Source organism: Tripterygium wilfordii, chromosome 10, assembly GCF_013401445.1.
Source record: "Tripterygium wilfordii isolate XIE 37 chromosome 10, ASM1340144v1, whole genome shotgun sequence".
Lineage (NCBI taxonomy): Eukaryota > Viridiplantae > Streptophyta > Magnoliopsida > Celastrales > Celastraceae > Tripterygium > Tripterygium wilfordii.
Window position 1 is genome coordinate 3209214 of NC_052241.1, and position 13850 is coordinate 3223063.

General features: G+C 38.6%; 1 pseudogene; it reads left to right on the top strand.

Annotated features, from left to right (window-relative positions):
- The first annotated feature begins 3625 nt into the window (after window positions 1–3625).
- LOC120008320 lies at window positions 3626–3725 on the top strand (annotated as a pseudogene).
- The last annotated feature ends 10125 nt before the right edge of the window (window positions 3726–13850 follow it).

Consider the following 13850-nt stretch of genomic DNA (forward strand, 5'->3'; position numbering starts at 1 on the left):
ATACACCTTCTTTTTCTTTTTTCTTTTTTTTTCTTTTTTTTTTTTTGATATTTTTCTTCTCTTTTCTATGCATTTTTTTTCCTTTTGTTTTGTTTTTTGTTTTTTGTTTTTTTTTTTTTTGAATATAACATCATTTATACAACAACCCTCATAATTTTTTCTCATAATAAGGAGGGGTAATATCACTACCGATTTATTTTTCAAGCTCCTACTCAACCTTGCAACCAAAGGTGGGAAATATTTGGGAAAATAGCTCACACAAGGCTTGTAAGTGAAATCAAGAAGCTTAAAGAGATTTTGGCTTATAATCACTCACAAATGAATAGGTTAGGCTCAAATCTCTCAACCTAATGAATCCTTCAATCCTAAGTTCACAAGCAAGTGGCAAAATACAAAAATCACACTTCTCAGTAATCAAATGTAATGGATGCAAAGCTATTGAAGAACACGCGCATAAGATGTCAAATGAATATCAATGAAATACATCACCCGAAACCCAATGTGTATCAATGAAGAATGGCTCAAAAGAATGAGAAGGGTAAAAAGGTAATTTTTCAGACAAAAGGATCCAAAAACACAGTCATACAAATGCTTTAATGCCAAGATGTCTGCTCAACTACACAATTTTGATATCAAGCTTGGTCCCAATCATCCCAAGAAAGATTGATCATAGTCATCCCACTCAATCACATGCATCGATTTAGCAAAAGAAACCAAGGAACCTACTCTACACTTGCACGTGTGAACAAGAATAAGAAATTAACAGTCAAATTGGTAGTGAATCCCCAAAAGCACCTACCCGTCCCCTCCTAAAGTCCATCTAGCATGTATGAACAACAAAGCACAACACAATAGGATAGAGGGTAGGAAGTCATACCATACTCTTCAAAAGTGGTCAGAATCATGAGAAACGAAGCATGTCCTGAAAAAGTTAATACCAACCACACTATCCAAGCATGACACAACAAGACTTTTTTTTCTTCCAAATTTTCAAATTTTTGATATTCAGAAAAGCACACCAAAATAAAGCAAGTTTCACAATGGATTCACAATTCCCTCACCCCCCAACTTAAATGAGACATTGTCCCCAATGTCAAGAATGGAAAACAAGGCAAGAACAAATTGTGAAATGCATTGTGAACATACAAAAACACACCAAAATTAAGGGTAAGAAAATCACAACATAACACACAACCATTGCACAATTCTCACCCCCCAACTTCAATGAGTGCACAAGGTGCGGAAATTGTGAAATAGATTGTGAGCATACAAAACACACACAAAAATTGAAATTAAACCAAAACTAATCACAACCATACTATGATACAAGGGTGGAGTCTCCCACAACTAGGTGGGGGTGGGATCCTTTAGATCCCGGGGAACAACCAAAGCATCAAAGTTCTCCATGAATGGTAGCAAACATTGGTCATTCACCTTAAACACTTTTCCTCCACTAGTGTCCTCAAAATCACTACTTCCATGTTGAGGAACATGACGAACATCTAAAGGTCCATTCTCATTGGTCCTCAAATCTTCGGGAAAAAATTGTACCCGAGATTTGGGCCGCCACACCCTCCTAACTTTTTCAAGGACTTTTGGAACAAAGTGGCGTTTTGGAGACTTTTTCACTCCACTTACTAAAGGTTTTCTTTCCGGTCTTGGTGGATACACTTGGGATGATTCAACTCTAAGTGTATGAGGCTCTAATTCCTCAATGTCATCTTTCTCACACAAAGGTTGACTAAGTTTCGCACCCAATGCTAGCACACCTTCAACCGAATCCTTTGCAAGGGTTAACTCCAAATTATCCTCAACATGGGCATGGATAAAATCGACATCCCTTATATCCTCACACTCACCCATAACCTTTGTCACACTAAAGATATTCATTTCCATGGTCATATTCCCAAAAGAAAGTTGTAGCACCCCACTCCTACAATTGATTAAGGCATTGGAAGTTGCTAGGAATGGGCGACCTAAAATGACCGGAATGGAAGTGCTAAAGCTAGTGGGAGGTTGAGTATCTAACACAATGAAATCCACGGGATAGTAAAAATTGTCCACTTGTACTAACACATCTTCAACAATACCTCTAGGAACCCTAACGGATCTATCGGCTAATTGTAGGGTAATCCTAGTGGGTTTCAATTCTCCTAACCCCAATTTTTGATAGATTGTGTACGGAAGGAGATTCACACTTGCCCCCAAGTCTAACAATGCTTGCTCTACCCTATGGTTCCCTATGACACATGAGATAGTAGGGCAACCGGGGTCTTTGTACTTAGGGAGGGTGTTGGTTTGAATAATAGAGCTTGCTTGCTCTGCTAGAAAAGCTTTCTCCTTAACATTTAATTTCCTCTTCACCGTACACAAATCCTTAAGAAACTTGGCATAAGAGGGTATTTGCTTAATGGCATCTAAGAGAGGTATATTGATCTTAACTTGTTTAAATAGCTCAAACATCTCCTTATGCAATGCCTCATTGGTGGTATTTCTTAGCCTTTGGGGAAAGGGTATCTTGGGGATGTACTCACTCTCCTTGGTAGGCTCTACTTTATCCTCGCGGTCTCTTTGTTGCTTAACTCTTTTTTCACCAAACAAAATTTTCTCAGTTTCACTTTTCTCTTCCTCTTTCTCTTTCACACCATCACCAAAGTCTTGCACCACATCATTTTTGTCACTATTCTCAAAGGGTATAGGTCTATCCACAACTCGTCCACCCCTTAAAGTAAGAATGGATTGCACTTGCTCATGTCCACTAACCTCCCTACTCCCACTAGGTGAATTTATCAAATTGGCTTGCTTTGAAGGATTGGGGTAAGGTTGAGCCGGAAATTTTCCCTTTTCATAGGTTGTGAGAGCTTGCGTAACCTTAGTGATTTGACTCTTAATATCCTCAATGGCCCTATTGGTTTGTTCTTGAAATTTGTTGGCCTTTTGATTCTCCCCTATTTGGGCTTGCATGAAAATGTTAAGAGTGTCTTCAAGAGACCTCTTAGGAGGTGGAATATAAGGTTGTTGAGTTGGTTGTGCAACACTTGGAGGAGGCAATTGTTGTTGGGGTGGAGTGGGGAGTGATTGAGATTGAGCATTCCCATTATTCCTCCACCCAAAGTTTGGATGATTCCTCCAAGGGTAATTCTCATTGTAAGAATTGTTGCCTTGGTTATTAGTAGGGTAGGGCTTTCTAAAGTTTTGAGAATTGTTCCCATTGTAACCTTGCCCAAATAGGACTTCCTTACAAGCCGGTAGAGCATTACACTCATCCGTCCTATGATCCCTACTTTCACACAAAGTACAAGCAACTTGTTCATCAACACCAACCACATTTATAGGGGCCTTTTGTGACTCTAAGGACTCCAATTTCTTGGACAACAAAGCAAGTTTAGCATGCACATCCTCATTTTCATTCAAAACAAACTTGCCACTAGAGTTTGGCACAACATCATGTCGGGTTAGTGGAGGAGCTTCCCAAGATCGAGATTCCTCCGCCAACCCATCAAAGAAAGTGAATGCTTCATTGGCATCCCTATTCAAAAAATCACCTTGAGTCATGGTGGAGACCAATTTCTTCAAAGATGGAGTCAATGATTTGTGGAAAAAATTCACAATTTGAAATTTTTGAAATCCATGGTGAGGGCACATAAACAACAAATCTTTAAACCTCTCCCAAGCTTGGAAGAAGGTTTCATGTTCTTTGCAATGAAAGTTCATGATTTGTGTTTGGTAAGAGATGGTACGGTGGGAAGGAAAATATTTGTTGAGAAATTCTTCTTGCATTGCCACCCAAGTCGCAATGGATTGGGGGCGTAAGTTCTCAAACCATTGTTTTGCATGATCCTTCAAAGAGAATGGAAAAAGTTTGAGTCTCAAAATTTCTTGTGAGCATGTGACATCACCAAAAGTAGTACACACCGATTCAAAATCACGCACATGTGAATATGGTCGTTCCGATTCCATTCCATGGAATTTGGGAATCATTTGGAACATGGATGGTTTAAGGCTCACATTTTGTTGGTTCGGTGGCATGATGATGCAAGAAGGTTGGGTTTGCCTTGCAGGATGTGTAAGCTCCCTCAAAGTGCGATGCTCTTGGGCTTGGGCATGAAGGTACTCCATAGGAGGAGGTGCATGAAAGTTTTGCCCAAAAGGAGCATATTGTGGCACTTGTGGCATTTGAGGCATATTGTAATACATGGGATGCACATAGTTATATGGGGGAGGCATATGGTATGCGGGAGGCATATTGGGAGGTTGGTAGACATTTTGTGGGGCAAATTGCACCGCATTGTCGTGTTGAAGTGGTTGAGGTGCATTTTGCAAAGCATGCTCAACTGGAACATTTGGCAAATTTTGGGCATCTTGCCCTTGCACAGGATTCATTAATTCATCAATGTTCACATGTTGCAAAAGACGACGCAATGCATCAAGATTCATATCACCCCCACGTACACTCCCCGCATCACTCACATTTATATCACCACCTATCCCATCTCTATTAGACCCATGCCCACTAACATTATCCCTAGGTTGAGACATGATGGCAAGGAACAATAGCAAGTAGCACACAAAAGTAGCAATCAATCACGTCAAGTAACACAAGATTTTCAATCAAGGAACTACCAAGAACGAGAGCAAAAAATAGGAATAGAACAACGATCAACCTTAGGAACAATAACACACCAAGATGTAGCAAGTAGTGATAGAAAGTAAAATGCGCAAAGCTCTCTCAAACAACGTATCACTACCAATCAGCAAACAAGGTGGCATCCATCGCCCACAGGAATCTAAGTTAGCCCCATCCGCCAAGTTCTCCTCACAAAGGTTTTTCCGCTCTTTTCAACAACTACACTAAATCAACTACACTAGAAAGCAAGTAAAAAGGGAGGAACGAAGTTACCCTTGAAGCGTGACCGTGCTCCTTCCTTATTTGATGGTGTTTAATAGCATAAAGCTAGCGTCTACAAGCCACCCAGCTCCTTCTTTGACACTCGCTTCCCCGGCAACGGCGCCAAAAACTTGACCGACACCTAAGTGTGTGTGTGTACTTACCCCAAGTGTAGGGTATCGTCAAGTAATAAACCGGTGAGTCCGGTATCGATCCACGAGGAAGCAATGCAAATTTGAAGTGAATGATATGCAAATGACTAGCTAACACTAATAAACACAATGAATATCAAATAAAAGCAAGTAAAAGAAATGGGCCGAATGACTCGGTAGCATAAGCGATTTTGTAATCAAAGTGAGCACAAAGTGGATTTAAAACAATTAATTAAAAAAACCTAGTCTCTAGTCCGTCCCGGTGGCTACTCGGTTCTCATACTCAAGGTATCATTGCAAACACACACAACCATACACAATGCATTGTGTGATACTATCAATCATGCATATGCAAAGAGAATTGGGATATAAGACTTCAATTCATGCATGTAGGCCATCGGGTCTCTTAATCTACGATGAACGCAAAGGGATAAGCACCTAATATTATGGATTAATGTTCCCCCTTGGGGCTCGGCTTGGCTAACACCCTAGTTTCACACTCAAAGATCAATTAACCATAACTCTCCCATGCACATTCCTAAATTAACCCAAAACCCCATCATCAATACACATAATTAATAGCTATGCAATGAAAAACTCAATTAATTAAGGAAATCATGCAATGGGTTTAACAATTCTCAATCGAACACATTAGATGCAATCCCTAGACTATACAATCCAAGAATACAATCAAATATGTCATTCCCATAGATCCAATCACACAACTATCACGAAATTAAAAGAGAGAAATCGAAGCTACGATTCTTTGAGCATACCTTGAGTAATCGAAACCTTGCACCCACCGTTCGGGACTAGAAACTAGAAAGAGAACTTAGCCACTCATTATAATGAGAATAAACATCAATTTTATAGATGAAAACCAATGTTTACAAACAAGATCACAAGAACTAAGTAAAATCCTAGAGAGAGAAAGAGAGAGAAAAACAATGGAGGCAAGAAGTTGGAGGAGATCAATTGTGTGAAGGAAGACCCAATTTTAGGGTTTTCTTCTCTTTTTACAATAGAAAATACCTAACTACCCTTATAAAATCGTTTCCCATTGGTTACATACATGATTTACCCTAAGTGCCCTTAAAATTTCGGTGCAGAAAATTGCAGATTCGCCGTAGGTGTCCGGACGGGTGTCCGGACACTTCATGCGTCCATCAACTTTGAAGCCTCTGCCTCAATTTGTGAAGAAAGCGTCCGGACGGGTGTCCGGACAGGTGTCCGGACAGGTGTCCGGACACCTTGGGAAGTGTCCCGACACCTCACAGCAAAAAGTGCCCAAAAAGTGCTCCAACTTGCCCGAACAAGGTCCGATTCCTACAAAACCAAGGGGAAACATTTGTAAGTGTAAAATTAAGCTAAAATGCAATCAAATACATTAACTAAGTGCTAAAACATCCTAATTAAAGGACATTAGAACCTCAAAATAGAGGTCCAATCACAGGTGTACCGTCTTCTTTCCAAAATTTGAAGTCAACTGTCCCATCTCAACCTTACTTGCAGTCTCTTCCTTTGACAATTGTCCTAACCCAAGTTGCTTCATCTGCACTAGATTGTTTAGCTTGCACTTGATCAGTATAATGTGAGAAATCAAAGTTTCAAAAAGTCATTGACAATCAGGTGTTAGATCCATCAACCTTCCATCTAACAGCAGAGGGTTTGGTCAAATATTATTTTATTATGGTCAATATATTGTTGCCTTGCTTGCTTGTCTGTCTTACAATTTCACATTCTTTTACTTAAAAACTCTAGAAGAATATGTACGTTAATCTGTTCTAATCCACATTCGATTCGATCGTATTATTTGATGTTAAAAAATGTTTTACTTAAAAACGTAACAATGCATGATCTTACTGCGTGTTCCCCTGTTTGGTGTCTAGATGACATTTCATCAAGAGATTACGATAATGGTTTGCGAGATTATGCCATGACGACACTTGCCTTAGTTTGATCAAAATAAAATATGATTTGAATGTGATGATCACACGTTATGTTGTTTACGTGTAGCTGCGAGACCATTGTTTTCAAAAGTATATGTAATAGTTCGTCACCTTTTGTTTTTTTAAAGGTTTGGTTATATATAGTTATATAATCTTTTAAAGATTTGGTTAATTAATTTTTTGATTTTAATAGATTTGCTTCCATAACTATACTGGTTGAGGTAATTACTTGTCGCAACTCTAGGGTTTGCTTGTGCATCGCATAGCCTATATAGTCATATATATATATATATGTCTTCAAAGTTGACTTCGATAGGGTTATATATATACACATATATACATACATGCATATATATATATATATATATAAAGAATTAATTTAGAAATGTTGTTACGTTTTTGTTGGAAGGTGTTCAAAATTTCCAACAAACTTTGAATATTCGTGGGTTTTATTTTTTTTATTTTTTTGTGTTCTTGTATTTTCCATAAGTTATTTATGAGTTCACATATATTATATGTACGGGATCTAAGTTTATGTGGATGGTGAGTAACGATTCTAATTAAGAATTTTATGTACTTCATGCACTTTTTTTTAAAATTCTACGTAAACAAATTCTTGAATCTAGAAATATGATCTCCAAATTCTATGGGGTAGAACATGTGTTGATTATTATATGAGATGTGAATTGTGATCAACACCCTCGACCCTGTTAGTTGTTAGTTTGCAATATACAATTGTTCATACAAACATGATCAACGATGACCAGGACACGTGGGGGAGCTGCTTGTTGCAATAATTATAATATACACTATGTATATACTACGCGAATGGAGGAACTCTGTAATTTGACTAGAGTTTGAAATTCGTATCTAACGGAGTAGGAATAATATGACAGAATGATGTGGTGTAAAAAAAATACGGTTGGCAGGTTGAGTGATGTGATAAACCTCTAAGTTGTTGGATGTGAATTTCAAATTTTGAACAATTGCAAAGCCCCGGATCCCTGCATAGCAATGTTAGGCGTACAGAATGTTGTTAAATTGTTTTGTTGAGTTATTTTAAATCATTGCGGATGATGGACGTTGGATTATATTCTAAACCAAACCTTTAAAAAAGGATTTGGGGTTCTGCAATTCATTTAAGAAGCCCATCCTTTAGCCCACATTTTAAGGATGTCGGGTACCTGCTGTAATAAAATTACAATAGGTCTCGTTGTAATCCCTTTTTTAGGCATCAACAATTTTTTTTTTATTTTTAAAATCATAAATTTCTTTTTCATCGCGATCAAACACATAGAACTCAAATCCGACGATCTAAAATTGTCACGTCTTTTTCATATTGAATTTGATTTTTGTTTCACACAAAGATTATATCTTGGATACGTTAGAATAAATACTACATATTTATCTTTTTTAAAATAAAGTAAACATTTTTTATACCTAAAAATTGGCTTACAGCAAGTCCCATTGTAATCCATTTTTTAGGCATCAACAATTTTTATTTTCATTTTTAAAAATCATAAATTTCTTGTATTCGTCGTAACGAACCCAACAATACATTTTTTGTTCAAAACAAAAATCAAATTCATCTCGATCAAACACATAGAATATTTTGAATTTATATCTGATGGTCTAAAATTGTCACATCTTTATCATATTGAATTTTATTTTTGTTCCACACAAAGATTATATCGTTGGATTCGTTAGAATAAATACTACACATTTGTCTTTTTTAAAATAAAAATAAAAATTTTTGATACTTAAAAATTGGTTTACAGTGGGACATGTTGTAACTTTACTAAATTTTTTACGAAGCCAGAGCCCACCTTTTAAGAAGCCCATCCTTTAACCCTCTAAAAAAATCGATACTACTAAATGGCCTAATAAAATTGGTCTCAATTCAACCCAATCCCATGTGGCATGCCACACCATCAATCCACATCAGCATTTCACTCTTATTTAAACAATACCTATCACTTTCTCTTTCTTCTACCTTCCACATTCTCTCTCCTCTCTTTGTTCTCTCACTCTCACGGAGACAACCCACCACCACTAACCACCAATCAGAGCTGTCAATCCACCGAACAAAAGCGTCTGACCACAACGATCATTCTTCGACCCTCTATCCCACTCATTTCCGCTCGTATCGTTAGAAAAAATAACCCAAAGAACGGAGGTCACCGCGGCACAAATCGCGTTGACCCGGTCACCTCCAACGATGTCTTCGGCAACTGACCCCATATTTGGACTCCACACATCGACGCGCACCTTACCCACACATTTTTCGGCTGAAAAGCTATCGAAATCTGACAACCCAAGCAAAATACATTGTTTATGTAATTGTCGTGCATGAGCTTCCAACCACCTCCAACTTCATCTCCGGTCACCTCCACCTCCAGCAATGTCTCTAGCCACCTCCAACAACAACGTAATTTTTTTTCTTGCTTTTTTTTTTTGCATATTTTGGAAGATACACTGTATAGAAAACAATGTAGCACTATGTTTGACAACTATTTGAATGAATAGGCACAATGTATCTACCTTGTTATTCTTTGCTGGTTTATCACTACATTTTTTTCGATCTTATATTTGTCTATTCTGGAAATGACATTGTTTTGAAAATAATGTAAAAGCAAGTATGTGTGGAAAAAAACAATGTTATAACAATGTAAATTACTGATGTAGCCCACATGGCCCACGCATTCATGGAGAGATATGACAGGCACATGAATTAAGGACGGGATTATCTATTTCTTCAATTCAACATACTGCAAGGCTATTACTGCAATCACAGGATCAAGAATATTTACATCATGTCTCTTCCGTTAATTTAGCATTTTATTATTCCTTTATTGTTGGCCATTATTAGCTCATTATTATCTTGTTTCCAAAAAGGTTGTTTAAACCTCATATGCTCGAGTATTTATGCATGTAGCCTCCAGAAGGCAGAGTCAGTTTTTGAATGAAATATTAAGACTTGATATACAAGTTTTTCTTTCCAATTCTTGGGCATTCCTAGAATTCAACGAGAATTGAGGGCTTGATTTCGGCATCCATTGGATCAACGGAATTGAGTGGGTTTACCCTGGTATTCACTTGCGGATCAACGGGTTTACTAACACCATCACGCTGTAATTGCATCAGTTGGTATCAGAGGTTTAGGAGCGGTTCTTGCTGAAGGCACTTAGGAGACGTGCTGGAGCTGAGGTACCTGTGGTGGATATCTATCACCGTGATGACATTGCTCGGATGCAACAACAGATCGAGGAGTTGTCAAGGCAGCTGGCAGCCGCACTGGTTCTATAGAATGAGGGTCCTCGTCTGCTAGCACCACGTGGTGACGATGTACCATCATCCGATGACGAAGCGTTAGAGGAAGATGGTGGCTGGCACAATCCGCTTGTTCCACCCCGATCTCGAGACCATCGTCCTGTCAATCAGTATAAATCACAGAGGTGGGCGAATGGGTTGAAGATTGATATCCCTAAATTCGATCAATGCGGTGGAAGAAGTCCTGGACTTTAAGGAGGTCCCAGAATATAAGAAGGTGGCATTGATAGGAACTCGGTTCCGGGGCCGCGCCTCTGCTTGGTGGCAGCAGCTCAAATTGAGTAGGAAGAGGCAGGGCAAGGGCAAAATCGTATCGTGGGAGAAGCTTAAGAAATATATGCGTGGCACTTTCTTGCAGCACAATTATACCCGGACCCTTTATCAACAATTGCAAAATCTAACGATGGAGTCTCGCTCAGTGGATGACTATACCAAAGAATTCTATCAGTTGGTGGCTCGTAATGATCTTGCCGAGACGGAAGAACAATTGGTCTCTCGTTATATTGGTGGATTGCCTATTCAACTCCAGGATGTGGTTAATTTGTTTGATCTATATACAGTCTCCGAAGCTTTCCAATGAGCCAAACAATTAGAGAAGCAGCTGAGTCGTATAAAGGCACAAGAAATGCTTGGGGAGCAGGCAATAGTAGCGGACACGGCTTCACAACTACGCCAAACCCTTGTCCAGTGGGAAATGCGCCAGTTCTTATTGGTCCGCAACCTCAACCACTTGCGGGACGTACTGGTAGTATAAGGTGTTTCAAGTGTGGGGAAGTGGGTCATCGCATGGCGGACTGTCCGAAAAGAACTGGAAAAGGATTGCTTCTGGAGTTGGAGGAGTTTTTGGAATCTCAAGAACCACGGTATGATCCCGACTTAGAGGATTACAATGGTCCAGTTGAGGAGATGGTCAAAGGAGATCAGGGACCATTGCTGGTCATTAAACGGGCGTACTACACACCTCGTGCTTCGGAAGGAACTGAGTGGTTACGCAATAATGTTTTCCAATCCACATGCACCATTGGAGGCAATATTTGCAGCTTTATCGTTGACTCTGGCAGCTGCGAGAATGTCATCTCAGAGGTGGCAGTACAAAAGCTAAATTTACAAGTGGAGGAACACCCAAAGCCATACAAACTCACTTGGTTGAAGAAGGGGAGTGAAGTTACGGTTACGAAGCGCTGTCGCGTCTCATTTTCTGTTGGAACAAAATATCGAGACAGAGTGTGGTGTGATCTAATCATTATGGATGCGTGCCACTTACTCCTTGGTAGACCGTGACAGTTCGATCGCTGTGTTGTACATGATGGGAGGAGGAATACTTACTCTTTTATGTTTGAAGCTACAAAGATTGTGTTAATTCCCAGTAATGAAGATGCACTACAAACGACATCCACAACCATGGAAGGACCTAATTTACTATCTATGGCCCAGTTCGAAAGTGAGTTTCAAGAAAATAATGTGCTATATATGCTGATTACAAAAGAAATGGTTCACACTACACAAGATCCACCTGAACCAGTACAAAAATTATTAGCCGAGTTCCGTGATGTGTTTCCAAACACTCAACCTGATACTCTGCCTCCATTAGGGAGTGTTCAGCACCACATTGACCTTATTCCAGGGGCATCTTTACCGAATCGACCTCGCTATCGGATGAGTCCAACGAAGCATGAGGAGTTACGGGGCCAAGTGGAAGAGCTATTGGAGAAAGGACATATCAAAGAGAGTCTTAGTCCTTGTTCTGTACCAGCACTACTCACTCCAAAAAAAGATGGAACATGGAGAATGTGTGTAGACAGCAGGGTCATCAACAAAATCACGGTCAGGTATCGATTTCCTATTCCTCGACTTGATAACCTATTAGATCAATTGAGTGGCGCTGTTTTTTTTAGCAAACTTGATCTGCAGAGTGGATAACACCAAATCCGTATTCGCCCGGGGGATGAGTGGAAGACGGCCTTCAAAACCCGTGAGGGGCTGTATGAATGGTTAGTCATGCCTTTTGGGCTTTCCAATGCGCCCAGCACATTCATGCGCTTTATGAATCATATTCTACGGTCATACATCGGTAAATCAGTTGTGGTTTATTTTGATGACATCTTGGTTTATAGTGCTACACCTAACTTGCATGTTCAACACCTCCGTGAAATCCTAACTGTTATGCGCAAAGAAAAGTTATATACTGCAGCTAATAAGTGTGCTTTCATGGTTCCCCGAGTTTGTTCAAGGGCGTTCACTACCTTGTTATTCTTTGCTGGTTTATCACTACATTTTTTTCGATCTTATATTTGTCTATTCTGGAAATGACATTGTTTTGAAAACAATGTAAAAGCAAGTATGTGTGGAAAAAAACAATGTTATAACAATGTAAGTTACTGATGTAGCCCACATGGCCCACGCATTCATGGAGAGCTATGACAGGCACATGAATTAAGGAGGGGATTATCTATTTCTTCAATTCAACAGACTGCAAGGCTATTACTGCAATCACAGGATCAAGAATATTTACATCATGTCTCTTCCGTTAATTTAGCATTTTATTATTCCTTTATTGTTGGCCATTATTAGCTCATTATTATCTTGTTTCCAAAAAGGTTGTTTAAACCTCATATGCTCGAGTATTTATGCATGTAGCCTCTAGAAGGCAAAGTTAGTTTTTGAATGAAATATTAAGACTTGATATACAAGTTTTTCTTTCCAATTCTTGGGCATTCCTAGAATTCAACGAGAATTGAGGGCTTGATTTCGGCATCCATTGGATCAACGGAATTGAGTGGGTTTACCCTGGTATTCACTTACGGATCAACGGGTTTACTAACACCATCATTGCATCAATTACATTGTTTTGATAAATTTGGCAATTTACATTTGTTCTGAAAATTACATTGTTTTGATGAATTTGATAATTTACATTGTTTTGAAAATTTGATAAAAAAACAATGTAATCGCATGCCTGTGTGCAAAAAAGCAATGTAATCATATATTTGTATGGCAAAAAACCAATGTAATATCATTCATTCTTAGCAAAAAAAAAAACGATATAATATCATTCTTTTCAATGTAATTCGTGAATATGAATGATTTACTTGTCTATTTGTGATTAAATGAGATGTAATGAAATAATGGAAGTGTGAGAGAAAAGGAAAGTGAGAAATAAAAGAGGGAATGTTTTATTTTCAAATTTTAAACAAAAGAGAATAGAGAGAAGAAAGGGAAATTTGATTTTCAAAAAAGTTATCATGTTAGCACATATGTCATAACAACATTATTATGTGACAATGACACATAGACTTGGGACAATTTGGATTAAAGAAAAAATTGGGTCATTTAGCATTTTCGAAAAAAAAAATACGACAAAATAGTCGAAGAATAATGTGAAAAGAACCCAACTTATGTTTTTCAATCCTGCTGCTGCAAAGTCTCTCCCTATCTGGCTGTTCGGCAATTTCGATTCTGATTTCTATTCCTTTTCCAAACCTGCCGCTTCGTAAGGTTCTCTCCTTCTTCTCTTCAAATCAGTTTTATTTT